Raw genomic sequence first — 20844 nt, 5'->3', positions numbered from 1 at the left:
ATGAGTAGGGAGGGAAACAATGGATTTTCCAGTGGGACAATGACTAAAAGGAGATCAAACACCCTTCCATCAACGAGTCTCCAACTGAAGCAGCGAAGAGAACGGTGAAACAACCCGTGGGTTTCTTTGACCTGGTGGTGGAATTGCTCTTTTTTATGTCTTAAAATCGGTTCTAAGAGAAAAGAAAAAAAAGCAAATTATTTCGTGTAGTCGCCAGCAGGACACTAGGTGGCCCACAAACCACACACACACCCCCCCTCCCAGTCACCCCCCACGCTCCTGGCGAGCTGTTGTAGGGCCCAGAGCAAAGCCTGGAGGGCACATCTGTCACAGCTCTGCGTGGTACTGCCAGGGATATTGCCCATTACACGATTTGTACATATTTAGGCTTAGCCAACCTAAGCTGATTGCAGGTACTTAAAATTGCTTTTGTGCCATGAACACTTAACGCTAAACCTCTTTTAATTTGCACCGTGCTACTCAGAGAGATCATATCATTCTTCTGGGCAGCATAAATTCCCCCATCTGGCAATCCCAGCCCGCTCGGGTATTTCTTTTAATATTAATTAAAAAAAAAAAAAAAAAAAAAAAGAATTTAATAAGGATTTGGGGTTCTTTATTGAGCTTTTATTGTCCGGTCTTGTAATTGAATCACTCTGCTGTGACAGCACGACTGAGGCTGTTATTAGCAAATTCTATAAACAATGGGCTTGATCCCTTTATGAAAAAGCATTGTAGGGGGAATAGTTAATCTGGGCTAAAAAAAAAATAAAAATGAAGCTCTGGGAGGGGAAGGAAGGGGGGTGGGGGGGGGAATACAATTGCAGATTCCAAATATTTAAAACTGTTTCTGCCCTTTCCCATTCCAGCCCCCTCCTCCCTCCACGGCCCTTCTCCCACCGCCCGGCTGCTCAAATCCCTTTTTGTTCTTTGTGCCCCGAGCCTCTGAGGCAGAACTCGTTTGCAACACGATCAGAGGGAGGAAATTTTGTCCCTGAGAGAAGCTGGTGCTGCTTCTCTGGGCCACTTTGGGTTTTTTCGGTGGCAAACCACCACGTCTGGAAAGCTTCAGGCTTCGAACACGCACCGAAGAGGGGGAGGTAGAGTTCATCAGGTAGTGTTGGCATTTAATTTGGACACCTCCAGTGAAATGAGTCATTCTGGGCTCCCTTTGTAGTCAGCAGAGTTCTAGGCAAAAATATGGGTGGTGTTGGGCGCAATTCATCCCATTCCAAAGTAGAAAATTAGGCAACTTTATGGATATTCCCCAATCAGACTGCGCTCGAGCATAATTTCAACTGGCTACAAAAGCTCCAAGGACCTGCACTTTACTGCTTGAAATGAAAATAGACTTGAAATGAGCATAGAATAGACTTGAAATGAGCATAGAATTTCTACTGGCATCAAGTTTTCCAACTGGCACTTTATCTCCTTGGGCTTCTCTTCTCTCATGCCAAAAATAAAGGTGGGTGAATGAGCATTCCTGTTGGAACAACAGCTCCGTGTTCTGCTGTTCCAGGGCTTATTCAAGGTCCACAGGGTGTTAGACAAGTCCCTGGCCATAAAGTCGACATTGGAAAGGCTCTGTTTCATTGTCTGAGCTCTTGACTCAGTTCATAACTTCTCCAAAGGGGCAAAGTCTGTGTCTTATTGTGCATTTTTCCAGGTGGCTCCAGGAGCTGAACCTCGGCCGTGGTCACGTAGCACCAGACATGAATCCCAATAAATAACTGATCAGGGCTGTGATGATAGTGAGGGTAAAGAATTATTGATCAATACCTTATCAGAAGAGTTCTAAATGGGAACTTTAACCCAGAGCCTGCAGAAATCAGTGGAAACATCGTGGAGTTTCTCGTGGCATTTGGACCAAGTTTCCAAAGACCTTGTTTGACCAGAACTAAGAGCAGGTTTTCATAGGCACTGAAAGTAAGGCTGGTTTAGGCTTAAGAGGAGACACCTAATGTTCAAATATAAAAGAAAGGAGACAATTATGTGGCTAATAGGCCTGAAAATCAGACTAAGAGGCAGAAAGAGGAAGATCGTGATGAAGATTCATCAAACAATTATGTGGCTAATAGGCACGAAAATCAGACAAAGAGGCAGAAAGAGGAAGATTGTGATGAAGATTCATCAATACATGAATTTTTTTGTATTCAACAGAAAGCCCCTCTTTGAGCAAACCATAGATGCTGGGACATCAATCAAATTTGGAAAAGGATGAGTGTTAAGAAGCTGGATGAGAGCTGGGGACATAATAAGGGCTTGTAGAAAGAATTAGTTCTAGGGGCGGCGATGCAAAGTCAGACTTGAGGTTTCTTATGGGAAAAGTGGATCATCTTCACATTTTTGCTTGATGAATTCCTTGTGATGTATCCAACCAGATGGGCCACTTGAAGGCAAAATGTCAAGATATATAGAAAGTCACTGGTAGGTGTGAGAGAAGGAAAGGAAAAGAAAGTTATTTCTATAAAATACTGATAAACAGAACGGCTCGGATTTACCAACTTGAGCTTTATTTGAGTAAGGAATTAGGTTTGGGAGGAAATGGCATTGGGGAAGGCATAGGAAAAGGGAACAAATTTCAGAATTTCACTCCAGAAACAGGATTGGTGTGGGAAATGCAGATACTCAGAGGTGTAGGAGAAGGATGAGGAGCCACAAGTTCCAGAAAGGGAAATTACATCTGGATAGAAGGGAAAATATTCTCAAATCTCAGGTGGGCAGGGGGACAATGTGACTTTGGGTACAGCCCTTTTTTGAGCAAGGAGTGGGTGTTCCAAAATACACACATGTGTGTACAGAGAGTTAGAAAAGTGAACGGGAAAAGCACAGTGAGATTGAGCACCAAAGCTGGGAATAAATTAAAAATTTCGCTGATAAAAGAGCTTTTTGATCCTTATTTTACTTGCATTTCAACCGTGACTGAATGGAGAAATAAACTGGCATCTCTCCCCAGGATGAATTATGTGATTGGTACGTTTTTGAACCACAATATATAGGTTTGGACAATATATTCAAACACACATGCCAGGCATTTTTTTTTCCTCCTGTGTAACGTATAGAAAAAAAAATAAAATAAAAATCAAGCCAATGGTTTTAATGTGATGCAATTTCAAAAGTTGAGCTTTTGGGGGTTTCTATGGTCACAGACCTGTGTTTATAAGTTTGGTCTTCCCCCAGCAGCTAAAGGGGAGCCTGGTGACCAATAGGAAAGCAAGACCTCATTCTCCACATTCCATTAGCTCCATAATTCCACATTAAATGATGGGTTTAGTGCCATATGGTGAAGTCTGATATGAAGAAGAACAGGGGAAAAATTAATATATGCACACACATACACATATATACACATATATACACATATATACGTGAAATATATATATATATATTTATACATACATATTTTACACAATTAACCTGCCTGATTTCCTTTAGGAAATGACAGATTTTGATGAAGTGAAGCGAAAATTTTGAAACCTTTGCACTGATTCCTCCTGCTGTTAAGCTTTGCTTCAGTCTGGATTTGGGGTTGGGATTTTTTTTTTTTTTTTCATTTTAACTTGAACTCCACGGAGAGCCTCCCTGCAATTCTAATTTTCTGGAGTCAGCCTGGAAACCACAGAGCAAAATTCTTTCCAGGCACTCTGACTTTCGACACGTAACCTAAATAACAATGCTGCTTTTACCTAATGGTCTAAACATCTTAAGCATTAAATGAGGGATGAATTTGCCATGAGGTCAAGAGTTAAAAACTCTTGAATAAAAGAGTATTGAGAGGGTGCATGTGAAAGACAGGGGGGGAATATGATTTCCATGCATCCATTTTCTTTTTTCAGATTACAATTCCACCGGCAAAAGTGCTCTGGATTTATGTTATTGGTGTTCCAAGTTCATCCCAAACCACAAAGTAGAAAGGTCCTGGTGTTCATCTGCTCAGCCTTCACCTGGTTCTGAACACGAAAAGCCAAACTGAGCTTCCTTAGGCAGAAGAAGTCTGCTAAAATTTGTCTTTTTAGTGTCATTATTGCAGCAATTTCAGGAGCTCCAACCAAGATCTTTTCACACAACAAAAAAAACCTCGTAAAAGACAGAATTTTGCTACAGAGAGAGAAAAAAAGAATGAGAAAAATTAAAGGTTTTAATTAGAAGAAGGGGGGGAAAGTGCAATAAAGGTGAAATAAAATATCCCTAAAACAATGCAGATCTGTGAATTCTAGTTCAGTGAGAATTTGAACAGTGACTTCCCAGCAGGGGTCGAATTAAAAGGTGGTGCCACCAGTCCTGGTCCATTAGAATTTATGATATAAATCAGTGATCACTCCCAGGGGTGAGTTTTGCTTTTCCCACGAGTTCTGCTCACGGTGAGACTTTCTAGGAAAGGAAAGCACATCTTAAATGAGCTGTCTAAAATTAAGAGCTTGTCTAAAATTAACACTGGGGGGTGTTTTGGGGGAGATTTCAGCCTTGCTCTCAGTTTAAGGTTCTAATCCAGACCTGAAGGGAGAAACTCAGCTCTGGACAACCTTTATTTCACCTTCCAGAGCTGACTTTGGGCACAGCTGAGCTTTTCCACGTCAACCCTGACCCCACACAAGGTCCCAACACAAACTGAGTGTAAATCTCTAATGGTGTGGCGTGTTACGATTGTCCAAAGGGAATTTAAGGGGTTGGTGATCCTGGCTGGAATCCACCCCAATGTGAGGAATTTCAGGTTGATCTTATTAGGTCTTGGACATGAAGGTGGGGCCAGGCTGAGCCAGGAGTTGGCTGGAAGGTGGAGCTTTTCCCTGACAGACCCAACCACGACCGTGCTGGGAAGTGGTTGGTGGGAATTCGGGAGGTGCTGCTGCTTTTTCCAGTGCCTGTGTCTGTGCTCCTTTATTTTTCCCCTCATGAGGAAAATGGCCTGGACACATCAGTGCTGAGGTGTCACAGCTGGGAAGTCACTCAGTGTGGGACTACCCTGAAGCCCAGGCAGTTGGTGGGGAAGAGGAATGAAGGATGATGGGGTTCCACCAGGCCAAGGGCCGGGTCCTGCCCTTTGGCCACAACAACCCCCAGCAGCTCCAGGCTGGGCCAGAGGGGCTGGAGAGCAGCCAGGCAGGAAGGGAGCTGGGAGTGGGGATGGACAGGGAGCTGAACAGGAGCCAGAGTGTGCCCAGGGGGACAAGAGGGCCAAGGGATCCTGGCCTGGCTCAGGAACAGGGTGGCCAACAGGGCCAGGGAAGGGATTCTGCCCCTGGACTCAGCGCTGGGGAGGCCACCCCTGGAGTGCTGGGTCCAGTTCTGGGCCCTCAGCTCAGGAAGGACATGGAGGGGCTGGAGCAGGGCCAGGGAAGAGCAACAAGGCTGGGGAAGGGACTGGAGCACAAGTGCTGGGAGGAGAGGCTGAGGGAGCTGGGGGGGCTCAGCCTGGAGAGGAGGAGGCTCAGGGGAGACCTCCTCACTCTCTGCAACTCCCTGACAGGAGGGGGGAGCCAGGGGGGGGTTGGTCTCTTTTCCCAGGCAACCATCAGCAAGACAAGAGGGCTGGGTCTGCAGCTGTGCCAGGGGAGGGTTAGGTTGGACATTAGGAAGAATTTCTTTGCAGAGAGGGTGCTCAGCCATTGGAATGGGCTGCCCAGGGAAGTGGGGGATTCTCCATCCCTGGAGGTTTATAAGATGAGACTGGATGTGGCATCAGTGCCATGGGCTGGGAACCACAGCGGGGTTGGATCAAGGGTTGGACTTGATGATCTTGGAGGTCCCTTCCAACCCAGCTGATTCTATGATTCTATGATCATTTCCAGAGAAGGTCAAAGGACCACAATCAACACTCTCAGCATTTTTTTTTTCCCAGCAGTGCTTTGACAATTCCTCTGCCTTCTCCTGCAGGGCCTCAGGTGATCCAAAGGAATATTTCAATATTCAGGTGATCAAAAGGAATAATTCAACACTCGGTTTTGGAGCTAATAAAGGATTTGTCTCAGAGAAGCACATTCTCAATTCCTAATTCCCGCAGGTGAGGTGAAGTTGTTTCCTTCGTGTTTTCCTCGGTAAAGATTCCGGTGGTGAATTGTCACTGAGGTCTGACCAACTCTAAGCAGCTGTTTAATAAAGGAATGAGCACTTCAGGAATTCCACTGGCACTGGGAAGTTCATACTGAGGCCATTTCAAGAATGGAAGTGAGGAGAAAGGGGAAAATATTATTTTAGGGAGCAAAAAGGTTGAAGCTGCTTCTCTTTTACAGTGGAGGCAAATCAATGTTTGCTGTTTTCCAGCATACTCTGATATAAAGGTTTCTGCTTCAAAACACAAAGGATTTCCTGTGAGCCAAGAAAATGAAGTTTTGTCTCATGTGTTTCACATAAAATAACAAAACGAAAAATTAATCCCACTTGGGCACCTCCTACAATATTCTGGATTCATTATTGCTAAATCTTTAATTTCTTTGAGAATACAAAGCCTTTTGGGAGGAAACAAGCTGGAAAAGCATTTTCAAGCAATCCTAGAAGGAAATGATGGGGAAAGCTCAGTGAAAAACTATGGGAGCTGCATGGATGGGACTTGGATGGAGAGGACACCTTGAGAACGAGACAAGAACATGGAATGACTTCATTTTAAAACCAAAAATCAACACTTTTGGACAGGTTTTTGTGTGCAATACCTTGGTACACGAAGTCCTCTTGTCCTTTCCTAGGAATCATTGTCTTGGTGCAGGAATTTTCTGTTTGAAGATGGAAATATTGGAGAAGCAAGAGGAACCTGGTGAAAGTGTCCACTGGAGGGCACAGGGATGGGAAGAGGGAATGGAAAAAAATCCTGGAAGTGTGCAAAGTAAATTAAGCTACAGGGGGGAACTTTAATTAATCGCATGGTTTTAAACAGCAGATGCAGCCAAACATATTCCAAACCTTTTCTGTAGGAAAAGAGGGATCAGCAGGATATCAACAGGATGTCAACACCAAACCCAACTCATGTTAAGAACATTTCCTGAATGTCACAGGACTTTCTTCACTCTGAACTGGTCATGGAAACTTCCTGGAAAACCACTGGAAAGAACAACACCTCCAAAGGATGCTTCTTTTTAGGGACATTAGATATCTACTGGAAATTTAGAATATCAATCTTCTGGACACATTTGTCTCTCCATGGAATATCCAGGCAGGATTTTGACCATCCTTTGATGGACCAGGTTTCCAAAAAAAAAATAATGAAATAGAAGAATTATCATTGCAGGTTTCTGGATAAAGTTGCTAAAATACTTTATTTGCAAGCTCAGTAACACAGCAAGAAGTTCAAGGAGTTCTGCTCACTTGCCTTTCCCCAAAAGCCAAATTTTTTTCCCGAGAAACACAAAATGAATTTTTTTTTTGTCGATTTGATTGACTCTACCATCAAATCTCTGGCCAAAAATAGTCATAATCAAGTTTAAAAAAGTTTCAGTCTCTGTTTATAAAAAAAAAAAAACCAACTTGTTTTAAACTAAATCATCTGTGACAGTCACATTTGGGCACGAAACACAAAAAAATTAAATTTATACTGACTACAGGAAGAGGAAAGTGATAAAGGGAAAATAGTTAGGGGAAAATAATCAGGAAAAAGTAGCCATTGTATAGGAAAAAGCTATGAAGGATGTCCCAAGACATCAAGAATGGCCAAAATTGAGCCCTGGGAACTCAAGTGGCAGCTATTTTACAAGTTGCAGAAGTCCCTGATTGAGCATCTCCAGATTGTGCTGATCCTGGAGGGTCAGGAAAGAGTCTCATATGGGGACTTTCAGGTGTTACATCCAGGAGTCTGGAAAAACAGGTTCACAGGTGAAGGAGTGGAGGAGGGAAGGTGACAATCATTCTTTGAGCCCCGTCCTTCTTATTGATTTAAGACACTGAAGGAGCAGAAGGAAAAGTTTGGAGGCCAAGAGGACTGGGATGATTCTGTGGGAGGTTCAGGGGGTCAGAGGAGGGAATTCCATGTCACTTACCAGGAGGAGTGGCAGGAGACCCAGGTCACTTCAGGGAAAAGTCTGGGAGCTGTGTTGCGGGAGACAGGAAAGAGGGATGGCAAAGGTGGCGTCGAGTCACTTGGGCAGAGTGGAAACTGCAACAGCACCGTGGAAAATCTAATCTGGGCCATCTGAGAAGGCAATTTTTCATCTTCAACTTCCCCTTTGCATTGTCACCACTGGACTAGGACACAGCCCCATAAGTAACCATACAGGGCTGGAGCACCCTCGAGGTTTGGGGATCCCTGACTGACCAGAACGGTGTCGGTTTAACCCGAATGGCACCAAAGAGCCAGCTGGGGAACACGACCTTTGAATGGGACTTGGCAGAGCCAGGAGCACTATCAGCGTTCCTGGAAATCAGCTCTAATTAAATTGCAGCTCTAATCTAAAAAACCACCATTTTATGGCTCCAGGGTCGGAACCTCCCGATGGCTCCGCGGGAAAATGCGTTGGAGCTCTCACGTAGCCCAGACACGTGAATTTCATCTCTAAAGAGCCTCTAAAGAAATTGGGTTGGCATTAAACTGGGTTTTCACCCAGTTCTCTCCATCCAAGAGTCTGTTGTTGAGTCTTAGATGTTTATTCAAAGCCAATCTCAGATGTCTGTTCGAAGCCAATCATCTGCAAGTCTCCAGCCAGTGGAAAGATTGGAAGGCTCATCCCATATATTTTAGGTTCAGATTAGTACTTTTTAGCTTTTTCCACTGATGCAGAGAGCTGTGTTGACCAGACATCTAAATTTTTTAAAGTAAGTAATCAGGTGAAATAATAAATCTATTTTAGGGCGACGTGAACCCCTTTTCCTTCAGCACTGAAAAGCTTTCTGGGTCACATTTTCAGGTGCTCCTGCTCAAGGGCACTTTATGTGTGATGAAGACGAATAATCTTAATGAAGATGAATAATCTCAACGAAGATAAATGACCTGATGTAATTGCAAAGGAACTGAGGCTCCAGGTAAGGTTCCACACGTCATCACCCAAACAGCAAACGTCTCCATGGTGATGGGAGTGCTGAGCAGAACCCACCGAATGCTCCTGTTGCTGAGTGAAGGAGGGACAGACTCGGCCTTTCTGCAGCTCCATGTGACTGTAGAATTACATTTCTGGGTGCTGGATGGCATTAAATTCACCAGCTCTAAAGGTCTCGCTCCGTGTGGCTACAACTGTCAGGTTTTATCCACCCTTTTCCCCACAAATGACTGATTTTGAAAATGTTTTTGGTTTTGCCCTCAGGTACCTTGTAAACCAAACCTTTCCATTTGTTCTCATTCCCTGGAAGTGGGTGTAAACCCCTCTGCCTGTTTCATCAGAGATTACTGAACCACCTTTGAGGGAAAGTCTCTTTTTAATATGTTTCATGTGAATATGAGGAAAAACTTATTTACTTGGAGGGTGACAGAGCACCAGAACAGACTGCTCAGAGAGGGTTTGGAGTCTCCTTCTCTGGAGTTATTCAAATCCCACCATGACAAGATGCTGTTCACCTATTCTAGGTGAAACTTCTTTAGCAGGAAAGTTGGACTAGATGATCTCCAGGGGTGTCCTCAAAACCCAACCATTCCAGGACTGTGATCCGGGGAAAACAGCTTTAGTTTCTCTGAGACTAAGAGTGTACAGGAAAAACTTTGGAATACATCAAAATTTTAGACATGATATCTTCAATGTTGACCCATATTCTCTGTAAACAATGGGTTTATGGGTTCATTTGGTCCCTAACAAACACCTCCCTTCAGCTTCCCCCCAAACTTCAAGTTGTGATATAAGATAAGGTTCAAGCATCCTTTGTCCTTCAGACCGTGTGGGAAAGAGTTGTCACCTGGATCTCAGGCGAATATAAACGTCATCCAAACCCACATTCAGTCACCACATAACAAAAGGAGGTGCACAGGTCATTTCTTGGGAGTTAAAGGGCAAAGTTTGGCACAGGTTGCCCAGAGAAGCTGTGGTTGCCTCGCCCCTGGAAGTGTCCAAGGCAAGGTTGGAGCAACCTGTGATGATGGAAGGTTTCCCTGCCCATGGCAAGGGGTGGGACTGGATGATCTTTAAGGTCCTTTCCAACCCAAACCATTCCATGATTTGATGCTGGGTAGTGCTAATAAATGAAGTCTCTCACCCCATTACCCCCCCCCAGTCACCTCAGGTAAAATGTGAGACAAGATATCAAGGAAAAAATACTTTCTTTATACCAAATGCAGTGGAGATTTGGGGCTAAATTCCTTTTTACAAAGGTGGGAGGCTACTGCTGCCTGGAAAACCTTCTGATCTCTGGATTGAACTCCAGAGGGGACTGAAAGTCCATTTCAAAGTCTTTTAAGGAGGAAATATTTTCAGGTACTTAGGAATATTCTCCAGTCCTGTGTGCCTTTCCCTTGGGCTTCTCACATGACAACACCTTTGTGGGGGCAACTGAGTGAAACCCCTCAGGCAGGATTCACCTTGCAGACCAAGTTGTCCCCATTTCTGTGTCTCCCCATGGACTGGGTGTCCAAGATGTTCACATTTCTGTGTCTCCACATGGAGTGGGTGTCCAAGTTGTCCACATTTCTGTCTCCATATGGAGTGGGTGTCCAAGTTGTCCCCATTTCTGTGTCTCCCCATGGATTGGGTGTCCAAGTTGTCCACATTTCTGTGTCTCCCTGTGGACTGGGTGTCCAAGTTGTCCCCATTTCTGCATCTCCCCATGGACTGGGTGTCCAAGATGTCCCCATTTCTGTGTCACCCTGTGGAGTGGGTTCCAAGATATTCACATTTCTGTGTCTCCCCGTGGAGTGGGTGTCCAAGTTGTCCACATTTCTCTCTCCCTGTGGAGTGGGTGTCCAAGATGTTCACATTTCTATGTCTCCCCATGGAGTGGGTGTCCAAGATGCCACAGAAGTCACTGCAGGACTGGAGACGAGGAGATCTACTCCAAGACACCCACTCACCAAGTGTTCATGTTCTCAGACTAGCACTGGCTCCTCTTCCTCCTTCACCTTCCCAAATCCTTAGCACATACATCCACAGGAGTTTAGGGGCAATAATCTCTTGATGGTGCAGACCTGCCCGCCCAAGGACCCACTGGAAGGGTGTTTGTCCTCCCCACACCTCCCCAGCCCCCCTTCTGAGCATTGTTTCCTAATTGTGTGCAGATTTTGGAGCAATAACCCCCTCTCTCCTTCACTCCTCTTCCTCAGCTCCTAATTGATCAGACACCGAACAGCTGCTGGCTATTTTCTCTTCCCCAGAAACACGCAGTAATTGTATGTATGGGCTCCAAATCCCTAAACATTTGGAAAGGAGAAGGACTTGAACGGGAGCCAGGTCTTTTTTCAGCGCTGGTACCAGCAGCAGTGGCATTTAAATCATATCAGGGGGGCCAGGGAGGGTGGGGGGGTTGTTGAATTTGCTGAGATTCGCTTTGAGAGAGGGGGGAGAAGAAAAAGAGGGGAAAAAATGCTAAAGAGAAGAAAAAACCTGAAACCAGCAATCAACAAACCAAGGCAGCTCAAAGAGTTGGAGTCCATCCCAGCTCCAGAGTGGGGAGGTTACTCCCTAAACCGAAGGGAATTGTTTCTCTCCACGCTCACCCACATTTCCCAAAGTGCCAAGTGGGGCAGCTTCATCCCAGTTTAACCTGAGGGTTCTCCACTGCCATGTTCAGGCCCTGCTCTAATCTCTTGGAAGAAGAAGGAGCCTCAGGAGAGGCAACTCTCAGCTTTGTTGGAGATGTTTCTGCTGCTCCTTCTGCTGTGTGGGAAGTCCAAGCCAACTGCTCCTCACTAGGACATCCCAGTTTTGTGCCAGAAGTGGGTGAATTCAAGGGTGAATCAGAGTCATACATTTGGGACAATGCAAACATCACAAATCATTTCCCAGAGAATGACAAATCATTATCAAATCATTATCAAATCATTATCAAATCACTATCAAACATACAATATCACACACTTGGCTAATTGACCCCTAATTTGACATCAAATCTCTTAAAAATCAACAGTTTTGTTGGGGAAGATATAAGAAGCAGATTAATCAGGCTAAAAGCAAAAAATTTCACCTCAGAAATATTCCTGAGTTGTTTCACCAGAGTTTTAATTCACGTGAATTAACTCACCTCCTCGCTAGGCTGCTTTTCCAATATTAATATTAAAAATGATGCAAAAAGCAGAGCTCCCACTGCAGTTGGACACATCTCAGGCATCTGAAGGAATCATCTGCCCTGACCTAAGTCATACATGATCCCTCTCTATCAACACATGCAAACAGTTCCAGAAGGTGTTTTATCATATTTCTAATGACACAGGTTGGTTGAGCTCAGTTTAGCTAAAGACTGGGTGTTTAACTAGTCCAGTCGAAGCTCAGTTTAGAAGAAATTCAGTAAGTAAATAATTAAATGGCTAAAATTTGGTGAGATGAGTTCCACCCATGTCTCAAGCTACCTCAGCTATTTCAGCTGTGGGATTAGTGCCATAAAATCCCAGAGTCATGGAATCTCAGGATGGTTTGGGTTGGAAGGGACCTTAAAGATCATTTAATTCCAACTCTTCTGGAAGGGACACCTTCCACTAGCCCAGGTTGCTCCAAGCTCCATCCAACCTGGCCTTGGACACTTCCAGAGATTGGGCGGTCACAGCTTCTCTGGGAAATCCAGTCCAGTCCCTCCCCATCCTCCCAGACAAAAATTCCTTCCCACTATCCCATCTATCCCTGCCCTCTGGCAGTGGGAAGCCATTCCCTGTGTCCTGTCCCTCCATCCCTTGTCCCCAGTCCCTCTCCAGCTCTCCTGGAGCCCCTTTAGGCCCTGCAAAGGGCTCTCAGCTCTCCCTGGAGCCTTCTCTTCTCCAGGGGAACCCCCCCAGCTCTCCCAGCCTGGCTCCAGAGCAGAGGGGCTCCAGCCCTGGGAACATCTCTGGGGCCTCCTTTGGACTCATTCCAACAGGTCCACATTTCCCTTGTGCCATCTTCATTTGATCTGAAATTTAAGGCTGAGCCACACTAAGACCAAAACCTCACATTTCTTCTTCGCAGAGAAGGGCAAAGGAGATAAAATCTTAAAGATTTTATTTTCTGTGTAGTGTCAAAGAATTAAACATGAGATGCCTCACACTTGATACTTCTCACATGACAAGAAAGGGCTCAACAATCAAGGGATGACTTTTGTGGCTCTCTAGACCTTCCTCCTTCCTGAATGGTGAGGACTAAAAGCTGGTGTCCATCTGCTCTGTGGAACCTCCACGGAACCACCCACAGACACACAGACACCGAGATATCCTCACTCTGTCCTGACTTCTTCCTCCACCACAAGGTTGTAACAGAATCTATTTTTTTTAACCCCAAAGGACCATAATCATTATTTAACTTTGAACTTTAGAAAACAAAAAATCTGCTCTATCACCAATTAAAAAAAAAAATGGTCCCCTATCATCCAAACCTTTCCTTCTGATTTTGTCATCTTAGTAAAATTTGAACTCCTCCAGGGTAAAAAGCAGCCCCTGATATGAAAATCGACACCTGGGCTGCTGACATTTCACTTCAAAAAAGACCAAACAATATGTGATTCCAGGAATAGCTGCTAAAATCTGATTAAAAAAAAAAAAAAAATTTGTGTGGGCCCTGTAACCTTACACTGGACCTTTGTGGCCACTTCCTAGAGAAACAGGAGAAAGCAAAGAAAATTCTTCTTGGACAAATAGCACATGTAATATGACATTGGCCACGTTCCTAATAGGTTCTCCCTGCCAGCCATACAAGGATTGTAACCTTAGAGGAGGGATGTGATTGCTGCCTTGGACTGAGCTTGCAGCAGAGTTAGACCTGGCTCAGGTGTAGTTGCTTCCCCAGGTAAAGAAAAGGAGTCTTGGAATCGCATAACTGGAGAAGGGGATTAAGGAATCAGGTCTGTTGGGAATATTATTGGTGCCCACACGGCAGCTTGGCTTTCCTCAGCCTCCAGAAAGTGCCCCAAACCACACAATGGTGACCACACACAAGTGTTCCGCTGTGACCTTGGGGCCAGTGTTGGAGTTTGGATCCTTGAGGAAGCTTAAGACTCACTTAAAAACCAGTGCCCAGGATTCCTCATCGCTCCTGATGGGCTGAAAAGCAGCCAAGCCACAAATCCTGAGCAGAAACGTTTCCCTGCAATGCCTGCTTCGTGTGAAATGAAGGTTGACAGATACCCCCTGACATCTTGTTTTGGACAGAACTGCAAGACTTGCAAATGCTGTGCTCCCTCACCCAGCCTTGCATGGGAGGAAAATGAACAAAAAAACGCTTGAAAAAGCACATTTTTACAGCAGGGAAACACATCCCCCCACGGAAACCCTGCAATCTAATTTCTGTCTGCGTGTGTGTGTGTTTGATTTCGGGAAATACTCACCACTTTTAGCACGTTTAAACTTTTCATTTTATAGCAGCGCTCAGAAAGCTCATCAACAGCTCGCTGAGGAGTCATGAGAATTAAGGAAAATTAATTGCCAAGGCAAAAGGGATCAGTGGCATCTGCACACTCTTGTTCTGCAGAGGATTCCTGGTTTTCCCTCGTGTGTGTGACGGACAATCCTTGCACTTGACATCAGTCATGTCGAGGTACGTTCAGAAATTCAGCCCAAATGATTGCTGGGAGTTAAGAGAGGGAGATTATGGGAAGGACAGCGTGAATTTTGGGAAGTCAAATCCTTGCTAGGCTGACCTGAAAGACCTGTTACCTTGGGCTGTGGCAGCAAACAAGAGGAAGCTCCCAGAAAGACCCGGAGAGAGTTTTGAGCTGTTCCAAATTAAAAGGCCTAAATGCAGCTGGAAAAGGAGGCTGGAAAGTCTTGATTAACCTCTTCTGGGAATAAACCCCACCCAGAGGGGAGCAGGATGGAAAACACCAGCTGTGGCAGATGTGGCTGATGTGAGGGGAACCCAGATTAGGTAAAGCCCTGCCTTAATTTAATTAAATTAAATTTAATTTAATTTAATTCTCGTCCACTACCAAGAGTAAGGTTGGTAACAAACATCAGCTCTCCCCTTCAATTTTGGAGCTCTCTCTATACCCAGAAACCCCTGATGGAGGGGCAACAGGTCCATTCTTTAGCACAAGAAGGAATGTGTCTCACATGGCATTAAAATCCTCTCATTGACACCCCAAGCTCCCTTTATCACTGAATCACAGAATCAGGATTTTATATTTCCTTTATCCCCAACAGGTTTTGGTTTTGGTTTTTTTTTTATGATTCCTTGAACCTGTTGCAGGATCCTGCTAAAAGATGAGATAAATTTTGTCCTTGATGCCTTTGGTGATGGTTACTTTAAAAAGAGTCTGAAGCAAAGATCCCAGGACATAAAACCATGGAATAACCTGGGTTGGAAGGCACCCACCAGGATCACGGAGTCAGATGAATCCCACCTGTTTTTCCAGGTGTGCAGCAGCAGGTTGGTTGATTTTGAAGCTGTTGGATCACCTGGGACTACAAAGACTTTCTGTGTGTCCTTTTGCCCCCACCCTTGAGCTCTCTGCTCTCTGATAAAAGGTTGAACTCAAACTGCAGTGAAGAGACAACAGGAAACCTCCCTCCTCTTCCAAGCTGGTTTCATCCAGTTTACAGGCACTCAAAATCAATATGTTTTCTACTCCTCAATTAAACTTGGGTGTTATTGACCTTTTAATTCAAAAGAAAAGGAAAGAGATGGTTGTCTCTTTGTATTATCTGGCATCCAGGACCCCATCCCGTTCTCCCAGAAGAGCAGACTCAGAATGGATCTGGTTCTTAAACTCATCAACCATGTGTATAAACAGGGAGTTACAGCAGTGCTGCCATCAAAAAGTCATTTCTTTTGGCAGAAACGTGGTCCCATTAATTTCCCCTATTAATCTGATTGAGATTAATGAGATAATGTGTTGGTTTATCATGGCCCAAGCCATTGTTGGCTCATTTCTCCCACCTTCTTGCTTTTTCCTCATCCCATTTATTTAATGTTTGATCCAACAAAACATGTCCCCCCGTGTCCCACCCCAGGCTTCTGTTCCAAGCTAAACCTAAAGCGAGTTTTAAGGCTGAACAAGGTTAAAATCAGGACAGTCCTTAAGGGCACCGGCAAAGCCCGTGTTTACACGCTCAATAAAACAACCTACAACGATTTTCCTTTCCATCAAAGCCACAGTTTCCAGCTCTGGGTTGTCCTGGGTTTTCTTCAGGATAATTATCCCATCTCCAAAGGCTCTGGCAGCCGGAGGAGCTCCGGCCCTCCCAAATTACACACTTAATAAGGGAAGCGGAGGCAACGTCAGAGGGAAACCAAGGCCAAGGGCAAATCCAAACCCCTTGGATCCACCAACTGCATCACCGAGCTGGCCAGAAACCTTCCCCCTCCTGCCAGAGAGGGATGAGGCCATGGAATGAGCTTCCCACGGATGGATGATGTGGGAGTGGAGCTGTTTGTGCCTTCCCCAAAGCACGTCGGGGCCGTCACAGCGGGTCGAGGGGAATTCGGGGAGCGCTGGGATTTTCAGCATCCAGGAATTCACCGCTGCAGGGGTGGAGAAAGGAATTTTTTGGGACACGAGTCCAAGCTGTGCCAATGAAGGACTCAAAGCTGATTCTTCCACATCCCATGGGATTGTCTTGACCCCGCTTTCTAAATGAGAGGGGCCATGACTCATTCTCTCTCTTTGGCCACTTCATCCTCCGCTGCAGAGGAGTTTCCCACTGAAAATTTCATGGAAACCGGAACGTTTCTGGAGGAAATAAAAAAATCTCCCTTTTTTTGACATTTAAGTGAAATAAAACAAGAAATTTGATCAGCAGTTCCTGTCCAGATGCCACGTACAAGCACAAAGACAAGGCCAAAATCAGCATTAAATCCCACCAGGTTTTGAGAGGATTCAAGTTTGTTCACTCATTAAACGGAAAGGAAAAAACATTTTATTCCTAAAATACGGTGTGGGGTTTTTTTCCCCAACTTTTCCTGCCCACAAGTCCTGACTATTAATAGTCAAAGATCTCTAAAAGCACTTCTTGGCTGCTCAGAACCACCTGCCCAGGGTTTGTTTGCAGGGTTCACCTGTGGAGCTCCAAGGCAGGGAGAGCAAAAGCTCAAATATTGTGACAAGTGAGGGACAAAGATTGAGGTCACCTTGTCTGGCAAACTGACCTTCACCTTCTGGCATCCTTTTGGATCCCCAGGCACGAGCCATTTACTCCTGTTCCACGATTTGGCAGTTGTGAGGCTGCTCTAGTACAGATGTTGCTCCCAAAGTGTTCCCAAAGCTCCTGGAATTATAACGTGTGTTTTGAATAAATGACAAGCACCATGTTCTTCCTTTCTGCTGGCCATGGGGAGAGTGACAGTGCTCAAGTTCTTCCATCAGAAATCACCTCAGACATATCCAAGCCACGAGCTGGAGAGGAAGAGACCAAGTCATTCCTGCTGCCCATTTTATTTGGAGTGTTGGTAACATTTGGAGGAGGCAGAGGCTGTGGGGATGGGAGTGATGCTTGGATTCACAGCACCCAGAATCACCAGCTCTTGCCTGCCAGGTAGCACCCCATGACAGCTGAAGACCACAAATAAAACATAAAGAAATAATTAGGGTAGAGGGAAGGAAAAAAAACATTTTATATCAGAACCACAGAAACATTAAGATTGACATAAACCTTTAAGATTATCAGGTCCAACCACCAACCCAACACAACCACTCTGTGTTCACCACTAAACCATCTCCTCAGGTGCCACATCCATGTGTTTTTGAACACTTTCAGGGGTGATGATTCCACCACTGCCCTGGGCAGCCTGTTTGAATGCTTTATAATCCTTTCCATGACTTTTTTTTCCCTAATATCCAATCTGACCCTCCCCTGGCATGACTTGAGGCCATTCTCTCTCCTCCTGTCCCTTGTTCCCTGGGAGCAGAGCCCAACCTCCCTCAGCTCCCCCCTCCTGTCAGGGAGTTGCAGAGCCAGAAGGTCCCCCCTGAGCCTCCTTTTCTGCAGGTTGAGCCCCCCCCAGCTCCCTGAGCTGCTCCTGCTGCTCCAGCCCCTTCCCAGCTCCATTCCCTTCCCTGCACATGCCCCAGCCCCTCCGTGTCTTGTCCTCAGGGGCCTAAAACCAAACTCAAAATTCGAGGAGCCTCAGCAGTGCCAGCACAGGGGAATGATCACTTCCCTAATCCTGCTTGCCATGCTGTCGATGGCACAATCCAGTTCTCACTTCCCAGCATTTGCCAGGGCATCCCTAAAGCTGAGGACGAGAAAGGAAGGGCAAGGCCTTCAGTTCCCTTCCCTTTAAGCATCATTTCCTACGCACACACGAGTAACAGGAACGCTGCAGTTACACAGCCAAGCAAGCCAAAGACAGGACGAGGAGGAGGAGGGAGGGGAGGAAAAAAACAGGGGGGAAAGATTTACAGCCCTTCCAAAAGATGGAATTGAAAAATGTAAAAGAGGGGCAGCGCCGATTGCCAAAACGCTGGAGGTTTTTCTTCTCCTTGCTCCGTGTGCGTCGTGAGCGGGGTTTGGAACTGGGAGGGGGAGCGGGGAAGCGTTGGAATCTCAGGGTTTTCATTTCACCGTGAAACTTTAGCACGAGAAATTTTAATTGTGGATCCTTGTGGACAAGACCTTGAAATCCTACCCGGCCAAAGCTCTCCGGTCCCGGAGTGTTCTTGGAACTGGTCGTGGCTCCCAGTCACTCGGTTGCTTTATATCCAAGTCAGCCCTGTCAGTGGGATGTGGGATGGGGTGGAGGGTTTAACTGTTTGCTAGCCCTGCACTCCAGGCTTCGGGCAGGGGCTGTTTTGTTGCCAGGCAGTGTGTTCATACCTGTTTTTGAGGATATCCCTGCGGGAGTTTACCCTTTTTTTTTTCCCTGGCTCTGGGAAGCGGATCGGCCTTTAACGCACTTGGCACCCGCTCAAGAAGCTCTGGAGGAGGAACAGGAGCGGAGCCTCTCTGAGTAATGGATTGTGGCTACCGGGTGAGTCCGTGATAGCGTGAAACACAATCTCTTGGAGGGCCTCAAAATTATCAGGGCATTTAATCACGGGCTGGGCATGTCCCTGCTGTATTTATGTGTGTTACCGTCGCGGGGTCACTTGGGCAAGGCGCTGAGAGAATGGAAAGAAAGAGGCCTTGGAACGTCAGGCAATAGATCTTTGTGTTCAAATTGAAATTTCCAGCACTCCTTGGGAAATGCCAGTAGCCAGCTAATGCACCTCCACGTGATTAATCAGCTTTTTGGAGGGGGAATATTTTCATTCAGGGTACGAGGGGAGGTCCCCCCGTGACAGTGATACAGAGCAGAGGAAAATTCGGCTTGGTGGGTCAGGAATCCACGGGAGAAATTTGGAGATTCCTATTTCCCAAGCCCAAATGTCTTATAAAAACAGAATTGTCCTGTTTCCAGCTCCCCCCCCCAGAAAACCTGCTGAAAGGTTGGAGAAGATCTGAAATCAAAAGGTGATTCAGTTGAACATTCAGCAAAATCTGGTTCGTGTTTTAAGGAGGCTTGAAAAACAATTTCTGCAGCAATGCTGGAATTTCCCCATTGTGTTCATTTCCCAGGAATCCATAGAGATTTTTTCTTAATTATGTTCTAAATTTTCAGAAAATTCTCCTCTTTATTTTCTTGTTTTGCCTTTTTTATTTAGTTCATTTTGTTTTGTTTTTCTTTTGGGTTTTTTTGGTTGGTTTTTAGGTGCATTTTGTTTGTGTGGTTTGGGGGGGTTTTATTTGTTGTTTTGTTGTTTTTGTTGTTCTGGTTTTTGTTTTTAAATAAATATGGCAATTAATTTCACCTCATCAAATTATTTTCAGCTACAAAGTTTCAGTAAATCCAAATTTCAGGAAGCCGAACACCTCGATATCTACTTGCAGAACATTTTAATAGCAATGCTAACAAGGCTATAAAATTGTTACTAAAATAAGTTTTTCCTCCCCCTTCCTTCTGCCAACAGTAACAACTATTTGTTGCAAAATCGTGCTGAAGAACAGGGAAAAAAATCCACCAGGGAGGAAGACAAAAAGCAGGATGGCACATTTCATTACCTTGCTAATCCCACATACATATTGGGAATACAGGCTGGGATTCGTCTGCCCTGGTTTTATATGCCCAGAAATCAGACATCCAAATCCAATTTAAGACTCAGAGAAGGGAAATTAAAACCTAAAACAGGTTTTTAAGTTCATGGGATTCACTGATTGCACAGTTTTAGGGTGAATATGTCAGGCTTGGACGTGTAAAAGAGGGGTAAAGCCAAACACAGGGTGTTTGATCATCCTCTGTTCCTCCATCTCCAAAAATCCAGAGAAAAGCACAAAAATTCAGCTTTACCTCTAGGGAACCACACCCCAAAATTTAGTTACACATCAAAATTTAGTTACACCCCAAAATTTAGTTACACACCAAAATTTAGTTATACCCCAAAATTTAGTTATGTCACATGTCCAGGACCAGCTCATGCCTGTGAATAATTAAATGATCCCTCTAAGGGAGAACTTTTGAGTGGGTCAAATCTTTCAGATACCTAAATAAAAAATGATATTACTACAATTTATTCCCAGTGCTTCCTACTTCCACAAACATCTTCCTGGATGAACCAGGAGTCATGTCTTGGCTCCTCTGATGTCTGGAGTGTTGTTGTTCCTCTGGACAAATCCCTGGGAGGGGTTGATCCAAGGCGTGGACTCACACCCTGCCTGATGAACCAGTGACATTTGGGGACATTTAGGGACAGGGACTGACTGGGAGAGGAGATCCTGGTGTGCCAGAGCAGAATCTTTGGATATGCCACCGAAAAAAAGCAGGAGAGCTGGATTCAATTCCCACACAAGTCCCGAGGATTTGGAATTGCAGTCCTGGCACCAGACTTGGACAAAAGGAACATGAATTTCTTTGT

General features: G+C 45.1%; 1 protein-coding gene and 1 long non-coding RNA gene across 3 annotated transcripts in view; one reads left to right on the top strand and one right to left on the bottom strand.

The window, feature by feature from the left end:
* LOC135405176 (uncharacterized) lies at positions 1-8428 on the bottom strand. Its single transcript, XR_010425774.1, has 3 exons — positions 7965-8428; positions 1088-1188; positions 1-172 (listed from the first exon to the last, which is right to left on the bottom strand). It is a non-coding gene; the product is annotated as an uncharacterized LOC135405176 (long non-coding RNA).
* Positions 1-20844, top strand: part of LOC135405161 (histone H3.v1-like) — a 45273-nt gene that overhangs the window by 6925 nt on the left and 17504 nt on the right. Inside the window, exon 4 of one of the 2 annotated variants that reach the window (XR_010425771.1) lies at positions 5875-5973. The exons of the other annotated variant lie outside the window; for it this stretch is intronic. The gene's annotated coding sequence lies outside the window, so the exon portion shown is untranslated. Of the gene's footprint in view, positions 1-5874; positions 5974-20844 lie in introns of those variants that run through there. 2 annotated transcript variants of the gene reach the window in all.

Source organism: Pseudopipra pipra, chromosome 1, assembly GCF_036250125.1.
Source record: "Pseudopipra pipra isolate bDixPip1 chromosome 1, bDixPip1.hap1, whole genome shotgun sequence".
Lineage (NCBI taxonomy): Eukaryota > Metazoa > Chordata > Aves > Passeriformes > Pipridae > Pseudopipra > Pseudopipra pipra.
This window is presented reverse-complemented; position numbering and strand designations above follow the sequence as displayed.